General features: G+C 49.4%; 7 non-coding genes across 7 annotated transcripts; 6 read left to right on the top strand and 1 right to left on the bottom strand.

Annotated features, from left to right (window-relative positions):
• Positions 1–15,990: 15,990 nt before the first annotated feature.
• On the top strand, positions 15,991–16,064 carry trnat-agu (transfer RNA threonine (anticodon AGU)). Its single transcript has one exon. It is a non-coding gene; the product is annotated as a tRNA-Thr (tRNA).
• A 1,553-nt stretch (positions 16,065–17,617) lies between these two features.
• trnan-guu (transfer RNA asparagine (anticodon GUU)) lies at positions 17,618–17,691 on the top strand. Its single transcript has one exon. It is a non-coding gene; the product is annotated as a tRNA-Asn (tRNA).
• Positions 17,692–18,683: 992 nt separating this feature from the next.
• Positions 18,684–18,764, top strand: trnas-cga (transfer RNA serine (anticodon CGA)). The gene has a single exon. It is a non-coding gene; the product is annotated as a tRNA-Ser (tRNA).
• A 1,361-nt stretch (positions 18,765–20,125) lies between these two features.
• trnag-gcc (transfer RNA glycine (anticodon GCC)) lies at positions 20,126–20,196 on the top strand. The gene has a single exon. It is a non-coding gene; the product is annotated as a tRNA-Gly (tRNA).
• A 342-nt stretch (positions 20,197–20,538) lies between these two features.
• Positions 20,539–20,612, top strand: trnat-agu (transfer RNA threonine (anticodon AGU)). The gene has a single exon. It is a non-coding gene; the product is annotated as a tRNA-Thr (tRNA).
• An 879-nt stretch (positions 20,613–21,491) lies between these two features.
• On the top strand, positions 21,492–21,564 carry trnak-cuu (transfer RNA lysine (anticodon CUU)). The gene has a single exon. It is a non-coding gene; the product is annotated as a tRNA-Lys (tRNA).
• A 281-nt stretch (positions 21,565–21,845) lies between these two features.
• On the bottom strand, positions 21,846–21,927 carry trnas-gcu (transfer RNA serine (anticodon GCU)). Its single transcript has one exon. It is a non-coding gene; the product is annotated as a tRNA-Ser (tRNA).
• Between the last annotated feature and the right edge of the window lie 577 nt (positions 21,928–22,504).

Genomic DNA, 22,504 nt, shown 5'->3' with positions numbered 1-22,504 from the left:
TTTAGTTTCTGCCTGTACGCAGGAATCAGGTGGACCATGATGTGGTCAGAGAGTCCCAGAGCAGCACGGGGGACGGCGTGATAAGCATCCCTGACTGTAGTGTAACAATGATCCAGAATATTCTCCTCTCTGGTCGGGCATTTGATAAACTGTTTGTATTTAGGGAGTTCGTGGGTGAGGTTGCCTTTGTTAAAGTCACCAAGGACAATAACTAAGGAGTCCGGGTAGGTCCGCTCCACACACAGTATCTGGTCGGCGAGCATGCGCTGTGCGTCCTGCACGTTGGCTTGCGGCGGGATGTAGACGCCAACCAGAATGAATGAAGCGAACTCACGGGGTGAATAAAAAGGTGTTAATGTTAATGGTGTTAATGGTGAAAGATTCCAGGTCAGGAGAACAGTGCTGCTGGATCACTGTCACATCGTTGCACCAACCACTGTTGATATAGAAACAGATTCCTCCACCTTTGGTTTTGCCGGAAAGTTCCGTGTCTCTGTCCGCGCGATGGAGTTGGAAGCCAGCCAGCTCCAGCGCAGAGTCCGGTATTAATCCACAGAGCCACGTCTCAATAAAGCACAAAACCGCAGATGAAGAGAAGTCCCTGTTTTTTCCCAACAGCAGTTGTAGTTCATCTAGTTTGTTGGGAAGTGAACGCACGTTAGAGAGAAATATCCCGGGTAGCGACGTGCGTAATCCCCGCTGACGAAGGCGCACGAGCGCGCCGGCCCGTTTTCCTCTCCTCCGGCGTTTCGCTGCGTGTGCAAGGGTGAGCGCACCTTTGACCAATATATCCAAAATTTCCGCTGTTGGAAGCAGGAATTTAGGAAATAAATCCTCTGGTGTTGCTCCCCTGATGTTCATGAGCTCTTCCCTGGTGAAAGAGCTCCCGGTACCGGCGCAAAAAACAGTTTTATAACATAAAACAAAGCAAAACAATGCGCACCAACACACCGAGGCAGCCGTCCGCGGCGCCATCTTGGATATCACAGGAGTTTGAACCTGACCTTTACTTGGTCCTTCGAGCCGGATCCCAAGACACCTGAGGAGTCCAGTTGTGGAGCGGACGAGACAGAAAGACCGTGGCCACGGCAGACAAAACCCTTTGATGGGCTGTCTTCTCAGTTCAACAACTGGAAGCTGAAGGTTGATGGGATACCGACGGAAGAGAAGACAACAAACAGTAAGACAATTTTGATCAGAGTGTGAGTGAAAGGGCGTCGTCCCTTTGTGTTAAAGCAGGGGTGGGAAAACTGAGACCTGGGGGCTGCATGCAGCCCATTAATCCAATCCACTTTATTGATATAGCACATTTTATGAACACAGTTTCTAAAGTGCTGGACAGGCTAGTAAAATAAAAGGTAAAAATAAAATACAATAAATGAAGGTACAAATTGAATTTAATCCAAAACTAAAAGGTCAAATAGGAAACAACAAAATCTCAGATTGAATCCTAAAGCGAACAGGCAACCAATGCAGGGAGGCCAGAAGGGTTCTTGACCCCTAGAACTGAGTGCGTCCCTCGGGTCAATAAGGTTTGTCACCCGGTGCTAAAGCCTTGTGTATACTATTCGCTGGCAAGCAAAGAGACGAATTCGGCAGTCTTCTGTAGAAAGACAGAGCTGGCGGTCTTCTGTGACAAGGCGGACTTGGCAGTGTTTTGCAACAGGGCGGACTTGGCAGTCTTGTGCAAGAGGAAGGAGCCCTTTTGACGGGCTTTCCTTTGTAAAAGACGGAGTTGGCGGTCCTTTGTAATGAGGCGGAGTTGGCGGTCTCTCGCAGTAAGACCGAGTTAGCACGGCCCTCCCGGTGGATGGTGGGGTCCGTCGGTGGCCTTGCGCTGGTCCTCTCCTCGGCGCTGGTGCTTGGCCTCCCCATGACTTGGAGCTATGGCTCTCCCTCACGGGGGTGAGCTGCCCGGCGGGTGTCGGCCGGCGCGGTGGAGCACCTCACCACTCGCCTGCTCGCCCCCTCGCTTGCTCATGTGCGGGTCTTCTCCCCTCACCCGCTCCTTTGTCTGCCACACTGCCGTAGCCCCGATGCCGTGGTCAAGGGGAGTCTGGGGGTGCTATGCCTTGGCGGTCCGTACCTCCCTGGGCTCGGGGCCCGGTTGTGGGTCTGGGACCCCTGGGTCCCCCGCCCTGTGATGCCCCGGACGCTCCACCCAGGGACGTCCACAGTGTGTGCTTGCGTGTGTGCGTATTGAGTGGATGGGGTGTGCGCGTGTGTCTGAGATTATTTTATGTATTTATTGTTTTAAATACTTAGATAAATAATGATAAGTTTTATTATAATTATATATATATATATATATATATATATATATATATATATATATATATATATATATATATATATATATATATAGGTGTGTGTACGTATATGGCCATATATGTAGATATACGGGGGGGGGGGGGGGGGGGGGCTCTGCAGGGGTCTGGCGCAGGGTGTTCCATCTCTACTGCCCGGTCCTCCATGGGGCAGTGTGCCCGGGCCTCTTCTGTCCTGGCCGGGGCGGTCCTAAATTGGTGGTCAGGCCTGGGGTTACCTGGGGCGGGCCAGGTTCTGCTTCCTGGGGGTGTGTGGGGGGCAGCGCCTCCGGCCGTGGATGGGGTCCCTCCCGGTTGGCGGGGGCGCCTCTGTGCCCACAGGTGTGTTGCCTTCAATGCCCTTCTGCCCTAGTGGGGTATGGTCTCCCGCTGGTCTCGGGGGTGCGGCTCTCCTCTGGCCTGTTGGCGCCCTGTTGCCGGTTGGGATTGCTCCTCCATGGCCTCTTGCTGGTCTCTTAGGGGAGTTGCTTGGGGAGTCGGCCCTGGCTTTGCCCACACCCACGGGGCCGGAGGATCTCTGGCGGTGGGGGCTTGACCTGGCTGCGCGGGGCGGGGTTTGCTGGGTGGTAGAAGGCAGTCTCTCTCCTTTTGTCATTCTCAGTGACAATTACACATTCACACACTCGCATTCACATACACAAGCACGCTTACGCACACATATATGAATATATACACAGAAGTACACACCTCCATATGGACACTCACAGCACATGGGTGCTTCTCTACACAATCTACCATCTTATCCCTGATGTCTATATGCTACTGGTATGCTATTATTACAGTAAAAATGATGTCAAGCAGTGAGATTTTAATTACTGTAACTGTATGGCTGTAATTGTGTTCACTATCATGGTTCATGTCTTCATTGTTACTATTGCTATTGGTAAGTTGGACTGTTTCACTTCACTGATATCAGCTCTATTGTGACCCTTAGCCATCATTGACATTTAACTGTTCTGTTTGTCACTGTTGTTGTTATGGGAATTCTTGTTGCTGCTGTTTTTGTCTCTCCCTCTACTCCCCCCCCACCTTTCTCTTCTTCTTTTCTGTTCTTCTTCCAAATGGCAAAACAAAAACATCAAATAACGGTAAATAAAATTTCATGGTACAGGGAAGTTGTAGCCAACACCTTTCCTGACACAGAGCAAATCTGTTTAGCATGTAAGGGCATTTAGATCAACAATGGCCCCAATGGCTGGACGGGACAAAAAAAAAAAAGACCGAGTTAGCAGTTCTTTGTGCAAAGACGGAGTTGACGGTCATGCTAGGCTAGGAATATATATATATATATATATATATATATATATATATATATATATATATATATATATATATATATATATATATATATATTAGGGTGTTCAGAAAAATAAAAGTTTGTGATATTCGTTGTGCTGAGTTTTGATTCAGCTCTACTACCCGAGAGTATTGCACCACAGTTTGCAATTTCTCCCGCGACATCCCTATCCCGTGCCTCACCACATCAGCCTAGCGTGTATTATTGCTTGGGAGAAGTTACTCTTACTGTAATGCTTTACCCGTTCTCTTTCTTTCCAGATGGCTAGCACACGATCCAAGAGAGACGTTGTGCTTCTAGGAAATGCTCGGAAAGAGAGTTTGTCCTCGTTAAAACAGCTCCCGACAGTCAAGGAGGTCCTCCTGCGACTTTTCTTCTTCCTCAAGAATGAGAAACAGGATCTGAGTTCAGCATCAGCGCTGGTCATTGAGGAGGTCATCCGTTTGTGGAACCAATCCTCCATTACTACTGCAGAAAAACGTAACGCCGTTCAAAAGTTGAAGGTGGAATACGAGAAATACCGGAAAGTGATGAAAAACCACGCCAGGGTGTCACGCCATTGCGTGACACCATCTTACTGCTCCTGGAGCAGCCTACTGGTTTTGTCACCATTTGCACTTGCCTGTCACTCATGCTCTCTCTCTCTCCCCTCAGGCCCCAGTTCGCCCTTATGGGAGGAGCTACCCGGCCAGCCACAGGTGTTCTCAATCACCACCTTCCATTTAGGCACACCTGTGGCAGCAGGAAGGCGTCGTAGTATTGTTCCACATGGACGCACGCCACTTGCCTGTTTGGACCTGAGCCTTTTTCCGTCTTTTCCACCACCACATAGTGGTGCCAAGTCTCCTGCCCGACGCCTTCCTGCCAGCCAGGTAGCTGCTCCCTACCTGCACTAAGAAGTTAGTTTTGTATAGCCTTGCTAGTCTTTTTCGTGGTGCCTTTTCTGTTTGCTCTCCATTTTTGCACCATAGTTTTTTGTTGTCACTATCCTGCTTTTTGAGGAGGCAATAAAGACCTTTTATTGCAAACTACTCCTGCCTGCATGCTTCTCTTGGGTCTTACCCTCTCCTCGGCGTGTCAGAATACTACGACCAAATGAAGCATGGACCCCGCAGAGCAGGAGAAGATTTTGTTTGCCCTCAAAGCTCACGGTGAGTCCATCAGCCGTCACGAGCAGATGCTTGAAGGCATGGCTAGCCTTATTAAGGAGATCCATGCCCGTATTCCTGCCCCCTCCTCCGACGAGCCTCCGACAGTCATGCCCCCTCTCCCACCACTTGGCGCCTCTTCCCGCGAACCCAGCATTCCCCACCCGGCCCGGTATGGAGGAGACTTCGGCCAGTGCGGGTTGTTTGTTCACCAGTGTTCCCTCACCTTCGCCCAGCAGCCCGCCACGTACACTACGGACGCAGCCAGGGTGGCATATATGCTCAGCCTCCTCTCTGGCCGCGCGGCTCGCTGGTCCATGGCCATCTCCGAGAAGAGACCGGAGCTACTGGTCAATTTAACCTTGTTCGTGGCTGAGATGAGGAGGGTGTTTGATCACCCCATGCGAGAGCGGGAGGCTGGAATGCGCCTGCTGTCTATTCGCCAGGGCGGCGCCTCCGTCGCGGACCATTCCGTCACCTTCCGCATTCTGGCAACCGAGAGCGATTGGAATGAGAAGGCGCTCCGCTGCAGTTTCCTGGGGAGCCTCAGCCCTCACCTGCAAGATGAACTGGCCGCGCGGGACGAGACAAACACGTTGGAGGAGCTCATCGCCCTCTCCATTCGGATGGATGGCCGCCTGCGGGAGCGCGCTCTCCAACGTAGGCCAGGACGGATCGTCGTCCCACGCCTGGCGCTGCCAGCCCCTCCAGACAACCTCCCGGACCCCCTCATCCCCCCTTCGGACATCAGCGGACCCCCGTTGGAGGCTCTTGGCGGGACCGAACCCATGCAGCTGTGGGCCAGCCGCCTGTCATCGGCAGAGAGGGCCCGACGGCTGCGACTTAGTCTTTGCCTGTATTGCGGAGAGGCGGGGCATTCCGTCAACAGGTGCCCCGTGTGTCCCAGGAGCCGACGCCGCTCCCCCTCCAGCGAGGGATCACAGAGGACCTCACCAGTCATCGGACGCCTCCAGATTGAAGGTACGCTGTCGTGGCGGGGGGAGGCGGTACCTGTCCAGGCACTTATTGACTCTGGAGCTGATGATAATTTCATTGACTGTAACTTAGTTTCACGCTTCAAATTACCCACTGTCAAGTTACATCCTCCCAAGTCCGTTCGCTCTCTCGACGGGGGTCACCTCGCTAGTATCACTCACCAGACTTGTATGTGCGCTCTGAGTCTCACTGGTAACCATCTAGAGACTATTAGCTTCTTTGTCATCCCTTCTCGTTCGGCGCCGGTGGTCCTTGGTCTTACTTGGCTCAGACAGCATAACCCTGTAATTGACTGGTCTGGACTTAAAATTACCAATTGGAGTGATTTCTGCCACTCCAATTGTCTGCGTTCCGCCTCGTCTCCCAGTTCTCACTCTGTCTTGTCGCCACCGGTTCCTCCCGACCTCTCTTTTGTGCCCGAGCAATATCACTCCCTTCACCAGGTTTTTTGTAAGGATCGTGCCATGTCACTTCCACCCCACCGTCCTTATGATTGCGCTATCGATTTGTTGCCGGGAGCGCCACTCCCCTCTTCGCGCCTTTATAATATCTCTCTGCCTGAGCAAAAGGCTTTGGAGGATTACATTTCTTCTTCGCTCGCGGCTGGCCACATACGTCGCTCCTCCTCACCCCTGGCGGCAGGGTTCTTCTTTGTTAAGAAGAAGGACGGCTCCTTGCGACCCTGCCCTTAACAAAATCACGATAAAGAACAAATATCCTCTGCCCCTGCTCGACGCTGCCTTCACCCCCCTCCATAGTGCTGTCATGTTTACTAAACTGGATTTACGCAACGCTTACCACCTTGTGCGCATCCGTGAGGGCGATGAATGGAAAACTGCTTTCAACACCCCGCTGGGACATTTCGAGTACCGCGTCATGCCGTTCGGCCTCACTAATGCACTCGCTGTTTTTCAAGCCCTCATTAATGACGTATTACGTGACATGATTGGACGTTTCGTGTTCGTCTACCTCGACGACATCCTCATTTTCTCCCCCTCTGCCTCCGCTCACTTCCAACACGTTCGCCTGGTGCTCCAGAGGCTCTTAGCCAACCGACTGTTCGTTAAGGCGCTTTATCCAAGACTTTAGCAAGGTCGCGGAACCTCTGAACAAGCTCACATCCTCCAAGACACCCTTTTTATGGTCCCCTGCGGCCGACGCAGCCTTTAACCACCTCAAATCATGTTTCATTACCGCTCCTTTACTTGTTCACCCTAACCCTTCTCGTCCCTTTCTTGTTGAGGTGGACGCGTCAGATACGGGGGTCGGGGCCGTGCTCTCCCAGCGCACTAGCACGGACCAGAGATGGCACCCTTGTGCATTCTTTTCCAGACGTCTGTCCTCCGCCGAGCGTAATTATGACATTGGCAATCGTGAACTCCTGGCAGTCATCCTCGCCCTGCAGGAGTGGAGGCACTGGTTGGAGGGGGTGGCTCACCCTTTTGTCATTGTCACGGACCACAGGAACCTGTCCTACATCCGCGCCGCCCAACGGCTGAACCCCCGCCAGGCACGCTGGGCCCTCTTCCTCACTCGGTTTGATTTCACCCTCACTTACCGCCCAGGCTCCCAGAATGGAAAACCCGATGCCCCGTCCAGGATGTTCGCACCTCCGGTGGAGCCCCGCCCTTGGGAGACCATCCTACCCGAGTCGCGCATCCTGGGATCGCTCCAATGGAAGGTGGAGAGGCGGGTGAAAGAAGCAAACAGTCAAGCACCTCCGGTCCCTGGCTGCCCACCCAACCGTCTGTTTGTTCCCCAAGACCTTCGCTCGGAAGTCCTGGTTTGGGCTCACTGCTCCAAACTCGCCTGCCATCCGGGGGCTAGACGCACCGCCTTTTTGCTTGCTCAGAGGTTCTGGTGGCCATCCCTGCACTCCGACATCAGGCGGTTCGTAGCGGCCTGCACCACCTGCGCTCGGAACAAGTCTTCTAGTCTGGCATCGGCGGGGTTGTTGCGGCCCCTTCCCATTCCCTCCCGCCCGTGGTCTCACGTGGCCATGGACTTCGTCACTGGACTACCGGCTTCGAAGGGCTTCACCGTCATTCTCACATTCGTCGACAGATTCTCGAAATCCGCTCACTTCATTCCGCTCCGCAAGCTGCCATCCTCCATGCAGACAGCCCAACTCTTGGTCCAACATGTGGTGCGTATCCATGGCATTCCACTGGACGTGGTATCGGACAGGGGTCCGCAATTTGCAGCAGCCACTTGGAGGTCATTCTGCAAGTCTCTGGGAGCCACAGCGAGCCTCTCCTCTGGATACCACCCACAGACCAATGGCCAGACGGAGCGAGCAAACCAGGACTTGGAGGCAGCCCTGCGGTGTGTATGCCACCAGCACCCCACTTCCTGGTCCCTCCACCTGCCGTGGGTGGAGTACGCCCACAACACCCTCGTTTGCTCCTCTACGGGCCGCTCTCCTTTTCACGTCGCCCAAGGATTCCAGCCACCCCTGTTTCCCACCCAAGAGGCGGAGTCCTCCGTGTCCTCGGTGGCCTCCCTGCTACGCCGTGTTCACCGGGTATGGCGAGACACTCGGGCAGCACTTGTGCGGTCATCCAGACGTAACCAGAGGTTGGCCGATCGTCACCGCAGACCAGCTCCTGACTACAGGCCCGGTCAGAGGGTTTGGTTGTCGTCTCGGGACCTCACGTTGGCTGGTGGATCCAGGAAGCTGTCCCCTCGGTTCATTGGTCCCTTCGAGGTGGTGCGCATGATCAACCCTGTGTCCCTGTGTCCAGGCTCAAACTCCCTCCGTCCATCAAGAGATACCCAGTGTTTCACGTGTCCCTCCTGAAGCCAGTTGCCTCCTGCGAGCTTAGCCCTCCACCCGTGCCTCCACCACCCCCCCGGCTTCTAGACGGCCATCCGGCATTCTCTGTTAAGTCCATCCTCGACGCCAGGAGGCGTGGCAGAGGGGTGCAATTTCTCATAGACTGGGAGGGTTACGGCCCCGAGGAGCGTTCGTGGGTTTCGCGCGCCCTTATCCTTGACCCGTCCCTCATCTCCGACTTTTATCAGAGATTTCCCGATAAACCAGGTAACCCGGTAGGCCCGCCCGGTTAGTTGGGAGGGGGGAATACTGTCACGCCATTGCGTGACACCATCTTACTGCTCCTGGAGCAGCCTACTGGTTTTGTCACCATTTGCACTTGCCTGTCACTCATGCTCTCTCTCTCCCCTCAGGCCCCAGTTCGCCCTGATGGGAGGAGCTACCCGGCCAGCCACAGGTGTTCTCAATCACCACCTTCCATTTAGGCACACCTGTGGCAGCAGGAAGGCGTCGTAGTATTGTTCCACATGGACGCACGCCACTTGCCTGTTTGGACCTGAGCCTTTTTCCGTCTTTTCCACCACCACATAGTGGTGCCAAGTCTCCTGCCCGACGCCTTCCTGCCAGCCAGGTAGCTGCTCCCTACCTGCACTAAGAAGTTAGTTTTGTATAGCCTTGCTAGTCTTTTTCGTGGTGCCTTTTCTGTTTGCTCTCCATTTTTGCACCATAGTTTTTTGTTGTCACTATCCTGCTTTTTGAGGAGGCAATAAAGACCTTTTATTGCAAACTACTCCTGCCTGCGTGCTTCTCTTGGGTCTTACCCTCTCCTCGGCGTGACACAGGGGAGGGGAAGCACAGGAAAAGAAAGAAGCAGAGTACAATAAGTATTGTCTAGGTCTTTTCGACATCGCCAAAGGGAACGTGATGTCCCACATTGAAATTCAAGAAGACAGGGACTTCCTGAGGGATCAACGCGGTGCCCGGGTGATGTTCCTAGGTGGATCTGATAAGAAGTACGAGGCGAGAATCAAGGCAAAAGACAAGAAACAAAAGGACCTCGAGAGGCGTCGCTGGAAGTCGAAGAGTGAAATCGACAGACTTTTGGCCAAATCAGCGGTTGAGTGTGAGCGATCTCAAGCCACTTCATCTGAAGACGATCACGACGACGATGAGTATCACCCCTGGGGAATGAACCTCAGCCAGGGCCGTCAGTCAATCGGCGCCGCGTCATCGATGATCCACTCTTCGTTGCTTCCTGCGACCGAGCCGGGGTATCCACGAGGGCCACTCCTGCCCTCATGGCTGCGGGGGTCAACGTTGGAGAACTGACTCTGTCTGTTGGATCACTCCATGAAGCTAGAAAAGAGGTGCGTACTGAACTGGGGAAGAGCCTTCAAGAAGAGTTCAAACCAGAAGTCCCCCTGATCCTCCACTTCGACGGCAAGCTCCTCCCGGATCCTGAGGGTGGGCGAAGCGATCGCTTGGCGATTGTGGTGACAGGAATGGGTCTGGAGAAGATTTTGTCCGTCCCCTCCATCCCGGCAGGGACTGGCGTGGCCATGGGAGGAGCAATCCTGAAGGTTTTGTAAAGAATGGCCTCAAGTCAAACCTTGGCTGGCGGGACTCTGCTTTGATACGACAGCTGCCAACACAGGCGTTCACGGTGGCGCTTGTGCTGTAGTGGAGCGAGCTATTGGATCCCGACTCCTCTTCCTGGCATGCCGTCATCACATGGCAGAGTTGGGAGAAGGCCGAAACCAGGGACGACTACCTGGAGCTGCTGAACCTGACACTGGCCTACTTGGGGAAGAAGACCAAGATGGCATTCCGCCGACCTGGAGCCTACCACCGAGCCCGCTGGATGGCAAAGGGGCTTTACTGTCTGAAGATATGCCTCTTCCGACGGCAGCTGAAGGAAGCAGCGAACTTCGCCATCAGCAAGCACCAGGAACAGGCCATCCAGTGGTTGTGTACCTTCCTGGTCTCTGTCTATGTGCGCCACTGGTTCGAGGCTCCCTACGCCGCGGACGCTCCGATCAACGACCTGCTTCTAGTGAAGGAAATCGAAGCCTATGGTCAACTGGTCGATGCTGACGTGGCGGGGAAGGCGATGCAGAAAGTAAAGGGCCACTTATGGTACCTGAGCGAGGATCTCGTTGGTCTTGCCCTGTTCTCCAAGAAGGTGTCGCCGGACGAGAAGAAGGAGATGCTGGAGAACATGGCATCTGTGCCGCCAACAAAGAAGGACCTCCGTCGGGTGAACCTCAACGTGAAGGCTGGTCCAAAAACAGCTGACTTGAAGTTAAGTCTGTTCGTCACACAACGGTCTCAGAACCTATTCTTGAAGTTGATGGTCGACACGCCGCGAACTCTGGAGGACCTGGAGATCATGCCTCAGGCTCTGGCAGCACTAAAGGTGGTCAATGACGCCGCTGAACGAGCTGTAAAGCTCGCCACAGACTACAACGTGGCTCTTACCAAGTCTGAAGAGGAGCGGCAGTTCATCTTCCGAGTGGTTCAGCATCACCGTCAGGAGTACCAGCCAACCAAAAAATCCTTCGTGAACCGATCCGATGGTCTGTAGTGACACCATTCTGGCCTTGTTGGTCCGTGTTTAGTATGCCGAGTGTGCATACTGAACAGAGAACAAACAGAACACGCAAACAAAACAGTTACTTTACGAGTTAACAGCATGTACAGTGAACGCACCTTCACACTATAGCAACACATGGTAATGGCATTGGCTGCGTGTAATGGTGTCTACCTATGTGTAATGTGACAATAAAGGCATCGGCTTCTCGCCCCTGTGGCAGCGGACTATAGGAGCTTTCGCCTAGGGGCAGCAAACTGGACTGGGCTCGGCTGGCAGTGCATGCAACTTCGTCCTTCAGTGGGCACCTGGTACTGGTACAACGTTGTTATCACATACCTGGGTATAGTGAGGCACGGGAATGCGTGTGTGAAAAAAGCTGTTATTTTGCTCAGTTAATGGTTTTACGAAATGGAACCGATTCAGCACTTAGCCGCTTCAAATTTCGAAAGAAAAAAAATCACCATATAAGGGCTGAACACCCCAATATATATATATATATATATATATATATATATATATATATATATATATATTTGTTTTTTTTTGCAAACGTAAATACGAATGAGGCAGAAAAAGCATTCTGTGTTCAAAAAAAAAATATATATATATACTGGTAGGAAGTACGATTCTAGCACTACCTGATTACAGCAAAACATTTATACAAACAGTAGATTGTAAAGGTCTTACATAACCTTGTGTGCGGGCTGTAATAGCAGCATCTATAGCCGTGGAAACAAGTGCAACCATTGTATTATTCCATCTACTCGTACTGAAAGTACCTCATGCGGTTTCCACCCTGCTATTACAGACTAACGTGACATTTTTGTCTCCTGCTGGACATCTGTCTTGCATGGCAACACTTTTGTCCCAACCACATTTAACACTTGAGCGATGCACCACGCTCAACCTAGCTACCCTTCTACCACTCCTTGAGGAAGGCCAACCACATGATTGTTATGAACTAACAACACAAACTGCAAAGTGTAGACCAGACATATTAGATCAGGCACTAACAAAAAGAGGAGATTTTGAAGATGGTTCCTTGAAGAAAAATAATTTTGGACAAACAATAACAGGCTATGCAGTTGTTACACAAGATATGGTGTTGGAAGCAGAACATTTACCATCCTCTTATTCTGTGCAAGCAGCAGAATTAGTAGCGCTTACAGAAGCATGCAAATTAATGAAAGGTCAAAAGGTGACAATTTATACTGATAGCCAATATGTATATTCAACAGTACATACCTTTGCACAATATTGGCAAAACAGAGGTATGATAACATCAACGGGAAAACCAGTAACTCATGACGGATTACTAACAGCATTACTAGAAGCAGTGCAATTGCCAAAACAAATTGCTGTATGTAAATGCATGACACATATTACAAATAATACTGATCCGATATCCTTAGGAAATGCGTTCGCTGATAAAATGATAAAACAAGCAGCACTAAAGGAACTGAACCATCTTAACACTAAAAAATTACAAGTAGACTTTGAGATTCTGGCAGACATGCAACAACAGAGTCCAAAGCAAGGAATTGACCACTGTCTTAGGAATAAAGCAACCCTGGACAAAAAGGTTAATATGTCGACAGATAATAAAACAATCTTGCCAAAAAATTTGCATAAGTGGGACGCTATTTTGAGCCATGGTTTTGCACATGTTTCAACAGGAGGGATGTGCCACACTATTAACACCCACTTTACTATGTATGAATTTAATTCTTATTCCAAAAAATTTGTAGAGCGTGTTTAATGTGTGCAAAACACAAAGCCCAGGGCAGCTTCCGACCTCGGTGTGGCCAATTTCAAAAACCACAATATTTATTTCAAGTAATACACATGGACTTTATTGTTTTATAAGTGTAAAAAGAAAACACTGACACTTTTCCAAGTGGGAAGGACCTTATCAAGTATTGTTAACGACATTGACGACATTGAAATTGCAAAAAGAGGTACATCAATCGCATTGTAAACTAGTCATTGTTCGGGAGTCTGACGAGGAAGGTAAAGACCCGTCTGTGACGCAGGGGACTTCAGAGTCCTAGACTCTGGGGCATCGTGCTGAGCAGTGAAGATTATAGCACATACCCTTGGCCAGAAAACCCAACAATGCATCCTGGTTTTGAGGGCACTGTAGCAGAATGGCACAAAAATGAAACAGTAACCAAAATGTCCCCCGGCTTAACAATAACTATTGTAGTCGGGTTAAGCTATAAATAATATAATAATTAATAAATGTTTATGTCTATATGATTATTGTAATGAATCCAATAGTAAAAATGGAAGGCATCACCATGGAACCATTTCAGGAACTTTTAACAACTGGGTTTTAAACATTGAACAAGCAGCAAAAAGTGCAGCAAACTATGTTAAAAATATTAGTTGTGTTGCATGTATGACCATGACCCCACTTCTCCAGATTGTACCAGCACTGATCAATGCTACTTGAGTCCCTGAAGTAATGACAAAAATGTCCACACTGTCACCATCATGTTCAGAATATTAGAATGTTTTTGTCGAGAATGTTTATATGATATAAACACTATATTCCCAGTAGTCAATGAGACAAAAAGGCCCCCACCATTCTCTACTAAAGTAGCCCGAGCAAATTTCACCAGTGTACAGCTAAAAGGAACCGCAAAAAAATGTAGGTCACGTTGAGTTCAAATATTGTAGACATGTAAAAAAAATCAAGCTACCTACAACACAGAAGGAGGAAACACACCCCCATCAACTTAGTACTTTAGAGCAGACGTGTGATAGTGGTGCGAGGACGAATACCTCGATGACATCGTTTATAACATGACCGGAACATGTGCAGTAGTGACATTACTGATTCCAGTATCTATTTACCCTATGAATGTTGACATGTTACTAAGTGCTATCATTGAAGCAGATAAACACCACATCCCAAACTACTTCCAAAGGAAGAGAGAAGTTCCAGCCCCCGACTGGATGATGCAAGACAATCCCACCGACATCGATGCCATCAGCGTGCCACGAGGGGTACCAGACGAATACAAACTAGTAAATCAGGTTGCATCAGGTTTGAAAAGTATTATCCCATGGATAACAGTTAACAAAAATGCGGATAGGATTAACTACCTCCACTATAACATACAAAAGCTTGGGAACTACACCGAGGCCGGACTCACAGCAATTGGAGAACAACTCCATGCCACGTCACTCATGGCCTTCCAGAATCGTATCGCCTTGGATGGACTGCTGGCACATCAGCAAGGAGTGTGCGCCATGCTTGGCGACCAATGTGGCATGTCCATCCCCAACAATACAGATTCCACAGGAATGCTGTTGCGTGCGATTTCTGGTTTAAAGGTGCTAAACACCAAGATGAAGGAACACTGGTGTTGACACTGAGATGTTCGGTGACTGGAGAAAACTTGTGGGACAATGGTCTCCTTATGTGATGTCCGTGCTTATTGCACTCGCTGTTGCCCTTCTTTTGTGTGCCTTATGTGGATGTTGTTGTATCCCTATCCTGAAGGTTACAATCACATGGACTGTGGATTTAGCCATGGCACCAATTACAACAAGGTAAATGAAATGTACCCCCTACTGGTGGCAGGTGGCAGCGATGACAGTGACGACTCAGATAGCCATCATGGACATGCCCCTGACTTGTTTCCTGACCAAGACAAGTACTTTGACTCAGACGACGAGAACACTTCCGTTCAGGTGTAAGCACAATTTCTGACATAGATGACTGTTGGAATAAAACTGAATATATCATGTACTCACATTTAATAAGCTTGCTTCATATTATCCAAGTTAATATCATGTAATCACATTCTTCATATTATCCAAGTTACTATTACATGCACATAGATCACACGCTTGCATAGAGCATCACATTCCTTTAGACACTGCTTTCTCTTTGCTTTCTCTTGATATCCTTGAACTATCTGTCTCTGCTTTGCTTTCTCAAAATATGCTTGCTTGATGTTGAAACCAGTCTCAACCGTGTGAACTGTTCCCCCTCCCTTAGACGATTGAGACCTATGTAATAGGGCACACCTAAACTTTAATAAAAGAAGGGGAGCAGGGACTGTTTTTCAGAGTAGGTTGGATGAATGTTACTGAACAGTCTCTGATCACTCTCCTTGCAAGCCTATATCTCACGTCTTTGTGTCTTCTTTCACAGTTGGTGATAATGTTTTGGGTTTAACCCTAACAATGACCTGCTAGGTGAAAACCGAGAGGAGAGCCTAGGAGGGACTGCAAACAGAAAATGTGTGATAAACAGGAGGGAAATGTTAGAATAAAATGTAAATACAATGATTATAGTGTTAAGTTAAGGGCAGTTTCAGCTTGTTGCTCCTCCCGTACAAGGCGATGGTGCTGAGGCTTCGCGGTAAGCCCAACCACTTCCGCAGGAAACAGCTGACCTTCCTCTCGAAGCCCTTGACGGTGGTCAGTGGCACATTGTAGACCAGCAGCGGCCAGAGTAGGCGTGGCAGGATACCGTGTTGGTAGATCCAGGCTTTAAACTTGGTAAACTTGGTAATCCTGACTTATCCACTGCGGTCAGCCAGGTTCCCAACTCCTCTGATGTTGCTTGGAGTGCTCCGGTGTCCTTCAAGGTACAGTCATAGATCTTGCCCAGGCTCTTAACTGGCTTCTCCCCCACCGATGGAATCTGGGTGCCTCTGACTGAGAAGCGAAACTGGTCTGTGACTTTCCCCTTCTTCACCACCAGAGACCTGGAGGAGTTTGAACCTGACAGGGACTCTCAATTCACACATGTGTTGGACTTTGGACTCTGTTCCTTGTATGACCATTTTTCCCCATTGACGAACTGTTTTTGTGTTGGTGCCAGATACACAGCTGGCACTGTGGCTAAGCTGGTCAAAGTGCCTGTCTAGTAAACAGGTGATCCTGGGTTCAAATCCCAGCAGTGCCTGGGTGCTTGGTCAGTGAAACTTTGGCAGCTGATTTCTGAACCATGTACTTCTTTTTGTCACTTGCCCTTCAAGAACGAATTGACGTTGCATCCACAGCTGACATGATTGTTGTGGATCCCATTACGCCAGAAGGTGCTTGAATCCAAAGAGTATGACATTGTGATGTTTTGTCATTCAGCGCCACTTTGCAGAGGCTCATCCACTTGACAGTTGAATTTTTTTTCTCTTACAGTGTGTCCCCACGTGGCATTGGTGGTTCAGTGGTAGAATTCTCAGACATTTGCTGCCAGCCAATCAGGATGCGACACAGACGTCAGACAAGCAAAGAGACTCGCCTGCCATGCGGGCATGATTACCATTACCAATACCATCTATCAGGGATGGCAACTGAATTAAGAACCAATGCCAGAAACCTGCCACAGGATTTCAGATAATGTTTTGATGCAGACTGGTCATGATGCCTCTGAAGTTCACCAAAGCAGACCTGACTTAAGGTGACTACACTTCCAAAGTTCCCAGTGATGACTGAACCTCTCACTCCTTGTGTTCCATGAGAAACTCATATCTTCAATTTAATTATTGAGAATTGTGTTTACCCACAGTCCTGGAAGATCGCAAAGGTGCTAGGTCGAAAAGGTTTACTTAAACAAGTTATTCCTTGTGTGCTGTTGTAGTCTCTGTCACGCAATTGGTCAGCGCGTTTGGCTGTTAACTGAGAGGTTGGTGGTTTGAGCCCACCCAGGGACTGTCAATTCACACGTGTTGGACTTTGGACTCCCTCCCTTGTATGAACATTTTTCCCCATTGGCGAACTGTTTTTGTGTTGGTGCCAGATGCACAGCTGGCGCTGTGGCTAAGCTGGTCAAAGTGCCTGTCTCGCACTGTATCTTCAATTTAATTATTGAGAATGGCGTTTACCCACAGTCCTGGAAGATCGCAAAGGTTTACTTAAACAAGTTATTCAGGGAAGGGGCCTACCTTCACCGCCTGAACAGGGACTTGATCTCTGGACCCTCAGATTAAAAGTCTGATGCGCTACCAACTGAGCTATCCAGGCCGTTGTTGAATGAGGACAACTCACAAGGTAAAATCTTCTGGCATACTGTACTTGACCTTGCAGAGATGAGAGCTTCTTCTCTGGCTCTTAACAAAGGCGGTCTCATCTTTCCCCTCTCCTCCATATCCCTTATCTTCCCTGCTTTGTTGTCCCCTGTCCATCCTGTCGATGGAGTTTGACTTGATTCTTTGTCACGCAGTCTGAAATTGGCAAACGGAGAAATTCTGATTGAGTGACCAATGCAGTCTGTCTATTTTAATACATTTCGTCTCAACTCATGTTGAAAAAGGACAGAGCCATTTCCCTGAGAGCACAAGACCCCTGGATTGTACCCAAAAATACTTTGCGTTCATCAAAGAGTAAAGCTGGTGTCCTGGTTTGCAATGCCTCGATTGTTACACCAGAAGGTGCGAGTCACATCCAAAACAAAGGGCATGCTGGACGCATAGCATGCGTTAGTATGGCTTCAACTGAACAGAAGTTGGCAGTGTGTCCGTCTCTGTGGCGCAATCGGTCAGCGCGCTCGGCTGTTAACCGGGAGGCTGGTGGTTCGAGCCCACCCAGGGACGTTCTCTGGATGTCACCAGTGTCACTGTTCATTCATGTTTGCGCTCCACTCTTGCACAGCACTTGTGTGGTTCCAAATTGGCAAACTGCGTGTCAATGACTTTTCAAAAGCACATTCCAGCTTCCATGGTCTAACACATTTGATCAGAAGTTAGGTTGATCAAGTCACAGATTTCAGTTTGTTTCTGCACAGGTCTGGTGAAACACAGAAGCTCTGCTTGAAAATATTAGCTTTTGCAAAAGCGCCAGCCAGGATTATAGATTAAGAGACGACAGAATGCTTTTATGTTAAAAGGAATCAAGTCAAACCCCATCAACTGGTAAGCAGGGGCCCTTAAGAGAAGACACCTCTTACTGTTACAAGATACTGTTGTGATTTTTTGACAGACTTGTCTAGTAAACAGGAGATCCTGGGTTCAAATCCCAGCAGTGCCTTCTCTGTGTTTCAGCAGCTCCTATGCTGTTATTTAAAAGAAATGTTGTTCTTCTTCTGTTGAATAAAGACCCATCATTTCTGATGTCATATGTAGTATACATGTCACATGTACTACAATGCTCCCTACAAAGACAATACCCTTGTGTATTTGGACATTTGCAGGTTTAAGAAAACAGACCACATTAGCCAAATATCTTCCGGACAAAAGAGTGGTCAGACAAGACAAAGTTTGAGCCAGTCACCTGAACATTAGACTTTTGATCTGAGTGTCCGGGATTCAAGTCCCTGTTCAGGTGACCAGTGATAGGGTCTGAGGTCCGCTTGCAAACGCCTCCTTTTTGCCCACAAAATACAAGGGCAACAGGACAATCACTTGGTACTTTATGGAAACAATGTGAGGTGCCTGGCTTTTAACTAGAAGTGGAAAGACTTGTGTAGCCCCTCACACAAACCATGTGTCTTCCTCCCATGCACATGTTGCCAGCTGATCCTTGACATCAGCAAAATTTTGGTTCTAGGACAATGGGGTCACCTGCCCCCATTGGTCTTTTCCAAGGAGTCACGGTGGCCGAGAGGTTAAGGCGTTGGACTCGAAATCCAATGGGTTTCCCCGCACAGGTTGGAATCCTGTCTGTGACGCTTTGGCTGGGCATTTGTTGCCGCCATGCTGTTTACCTTGTGGTGGAGTACTGTTGGTTATGAGGGCCGGGTGTTGTCCTTTCACAGTCCGCATTCTCTACTTTGGAGGTCTAAATTTTGGGTAGAGGATAATGGGGTCCACTGTCCCCATTGATCTGCTTCTTGCAGTCTCGGTGGCCGAGAGTTTTGTTGCCACTCTGCTTTGACATGCTGTTTTCTTTACCTCTCCCCGGTCTTTCAGCGGCCTTGTCGAGGGTGTTTCACAGGTGGGTGGGTGGTGTGATGCTGGATATGGGGGCCAGTGGGTTGTCGCCCTTTTGTTGTTCCTGGAGCACATAAAGAAGAGTGGCCAGTACGGGGGGTCAAACCCATGACCTTGGCGTTATGAGCACCACACGCTGACCAACTGAGCTAACCGGGATAGCGGCAGAGAGCTGCTGGAATGACAAGGCGCTACGAAACGCGTATCGGGCGAGCCTCAGCGTCTGGGTCTCATCCCGAGCGGCCAGCTCATCTTGCACTTGTTGGCTGAGGCTCGCCCGATATGCGCTCCGCAGCGCCATGTCATTCCAGCCGCTCTCTGTCGCTATCCATTCGACTCGACAACCGGCTGCGGGAGCGCAGCGCACAGCGGAGGGCGGAGCCTCGCCGACCCACACGTCGGCTCCAAATCCCACCTCCTGGGGCTCTTCTGGCACCACTCCTCCCTCCCTGCTCCAGCATCGGAGCGCCGTCTGATGACGTCGGGAGTGTCGTCCCCATGCAACTGGGAGCCAGTCGCCTTTCGTCAGCGGAGAGGAGTCACCGTCCACGCCTGTGGCTGTGCCTGTATTGTGGGAGTCCTACACACAATTTCCCGCTGTCCAGTTCGCCCAGCACGCCAACGCTCTTCCTCCACCAGGGATATTCCCCAGCTGCTGGCACTGCCCGCTCCAACCACACCGGCTGCATCATCCGCTTTGGTGGGCCGACTTCAGATATCCTGGGCGGGGGAAGCTTCTCCTACCACAGCATTAATTGACTCTGGGGCGGACGAGAACTTCATTGATAGCGGACTGGTCAGTTCTCTCAACATTCCTACTGTTGAGCTTGTCCCCCACAAGAATGTCCGCTCGCTAGATGAACATCACCTGGCATGCATTACGCATCAGACGTGCGCCATATCCTTGGTGCTGTCGGGTAACCACCACAAGGTCACAATTTTTTTTCTTATGCCCTCTCGCTCAGCTCTGTTAGTACTCGGCCTCCCCTGGCATCCCGTGCGTGTGTTGTGATTGTGATGTTTTGTCATTCAGCGCCACTTTGCAGAGGCACATCCACTCGACAATTTAATTTGTTCTCCGATGGTGTTTCCCAATGTGGCATTGGTGGTTCAGTGGTAGAATTCTCGCTTGCCAAGCGGGGGGCCCGGGTCCGATTCCCGGCCAATGCAGTATATCTTAGCTTGTACCTTTCTTTAGAGCTCATGTTGAAAAAGTACAAAGGCTCTTCTCCTGCTAAAGGGCAGTATTCAGAATGACACCTGAAACGTAACAGACCGGACCACCCGAGAGTTAAGGTGGACAGCACTTAGTGAAACCTTACTGCAGTCATGCTGTTGTAGTCTCTGTCGCGCAATTGGTCAGCACGTTTGGCTGTTAACTGAGAGGTTGGTGGTTCGAGCCCACCCAGGGACTCTCAATTCACACATTTGTTGGACTTTGGACTCCCTCCCTTGTATGAACATTTTTCCCCATTGGCAAACTGTTTTTGTGTTGGTGCCAGATGCACTGCCGGCACTGTGGCTAAGCTGGTCAAAGTGCCTGTCTAGTAAACAGGAGATCCTGGGTTCAAATCCCAGCAGTGCCTGGGTGCTTGGTCAGTGAAACTTTGGCAGCTGATTTGTGAACCATGTACTTCTTTTTGTCACGTGCCCTTCAAGAACGAATTGACGTTGCATCCACAACTGACGTGATTGTTGTGGATCCCATTACGCCAGAAGGTGCTTGAATCCAAAGAGTATGACATTGTGATGTGTTGTCATTCAGCGCCACTTTGCAGAGGCTCATCCACTTGACGGTTGAATTTTTTTTCTCTTACAGTGTGTCCCCACGTGGCATTGGTGGTTCAGTGGTAGAATTCTCACTTGCCAAGCGGGGGCCGCGCGCGTGTTGTTGACATTTGCTGCCAGCCAATCAGGATGCGACACAGACGTCAGACAAGCAAAGAGACTCGCCTGCCACGCGGGCATGATTACCATTACCATTACCATCTATCAGGGATGGCAACTGAATTAAGAATCAATGCCAGAAACCTGCCACAGGATTTCAGATAATGTTTTGATGCAGACTGTTCATGATGCCTCTGATTCATTCAATTAATTAATTAATTAAAATTAATTAAACCACTACCTGTGAGAGGTAAGGTACACCATTGCTCTAAACATTGATAGAATAGTTAGTAATGGAGTTAGTAGTGAATAACTAACAATGCTTGTGGGGATTTTTTTGGTGTTGGACATCTTTCAGATAAATAAACATGCAAACTGACCCGGGAACATCATGGCTGTTCCTGGCAAATGAACATAACAGGAGGGTTAAGATGACTACACTTCCAAAGTTCTCAGCTATGACTGAACCTCTCGCTCCTTTGTTCCCTGAGAAACTAGGTTGGGTGTGGAATTGATCAAACATCAAGAAGACCACATCAATTCAAAAAAATTAAAAAGTGATATCGTGGCAGAAAAATGCCCGGTTAGCTCAGTCGGGAGAGCATGAGACTCTTAATCTCAGGGTCGTGGGTTCGAGCCCCACATTGGGCGGTTCAGCTCTTTTGGTGATACATCTTAAAGATTTCTTTCCTGTGGAAAATTCTGCAACATGCGGAAAACATTTCATTCGAAGTACACAAAAACAAATCCCATTCTTGTAGGACCACAAATGGTAGAGCGCTCACTTCGCATGTGAGATGAAGTGGAATCGATGCCTGCCTGCAAAAAGCATTCTCAATCTCCCACATCGTACCGGATGCTTGGATTAATTGCATTCTAATGATGTTTCCTAAAAACACAGGTGGTGTCAAAACTGGTGCATTAGTATAGTCCGATGAGGATGGGATTCGAACCCATGCGTGCAGAACACAATGGATTAGCAGTCCATCACCTTAACCTCTCGGTCACCTCATCTCCTTTGTGGACATGGTCTTGTTGACTCAAAATGACACATCTTAGTTAGTGTTTTGGTGTTGCAGAAATTGTGGCAGCCTTCCTGTGCAGCGGGGGGATTTAACTCAAAGGCCAGAGTTTCTTGCTTTACATGCAAGAAATAGCGGGTTTGATATCCTTATTGTCGAAATGATATGTTATGGCTTTTTTGCCAACAAAAGCGTTCTCGATCTCCGACATCGTACCTTATACTTTGATTCATTGCATGCTAATAATGTTTACTAAAAATACAGGTGTGGTCAAAACTAGTGTACTCTTACATCACCACACTTCAAGTGGACAGACAATCTTGTCTTTTCAGACAATACAATTACAAAAGCAACACACACCTGCCATGACCCTGAATCGGCCGGGGTTGATGTGGCCACAACACAGAGTAGGAACCACTATACAATTACGGCTGTGAGCTATGCTTTTCTGGGCAAGAACCATAAACTCAGACTTGGAGGTGCAGATTGCTCATTTCAGCTGGTTCTTATTTGTCTGCGAGCAAAGCTTGAATTTCATGTGGGTGTTGTCCTGGCGGGAGAAACATTTT

This window comes from Doryrhamphus excisus, unplaced genomic scaffold, assembly GCF_030265055.1.
Source record: "Doryrhamphus excisus isolate RoL2022-K1 unplaced genomic scaffold, RoL_Dexc_1.0 HiC_scaffold_26, whole genome shotgun sequence".
NCBI classification, from domain to species: Eukaryota; Metazoa; Chordata; class Actinopteri; order Syngnathiformes; family Syngnathidae; genus Doryrhamphus; species Doryrhamphus excisus.
This window is presented reverse-complemented; position numbering and strand designations above follow the sequence as displayed.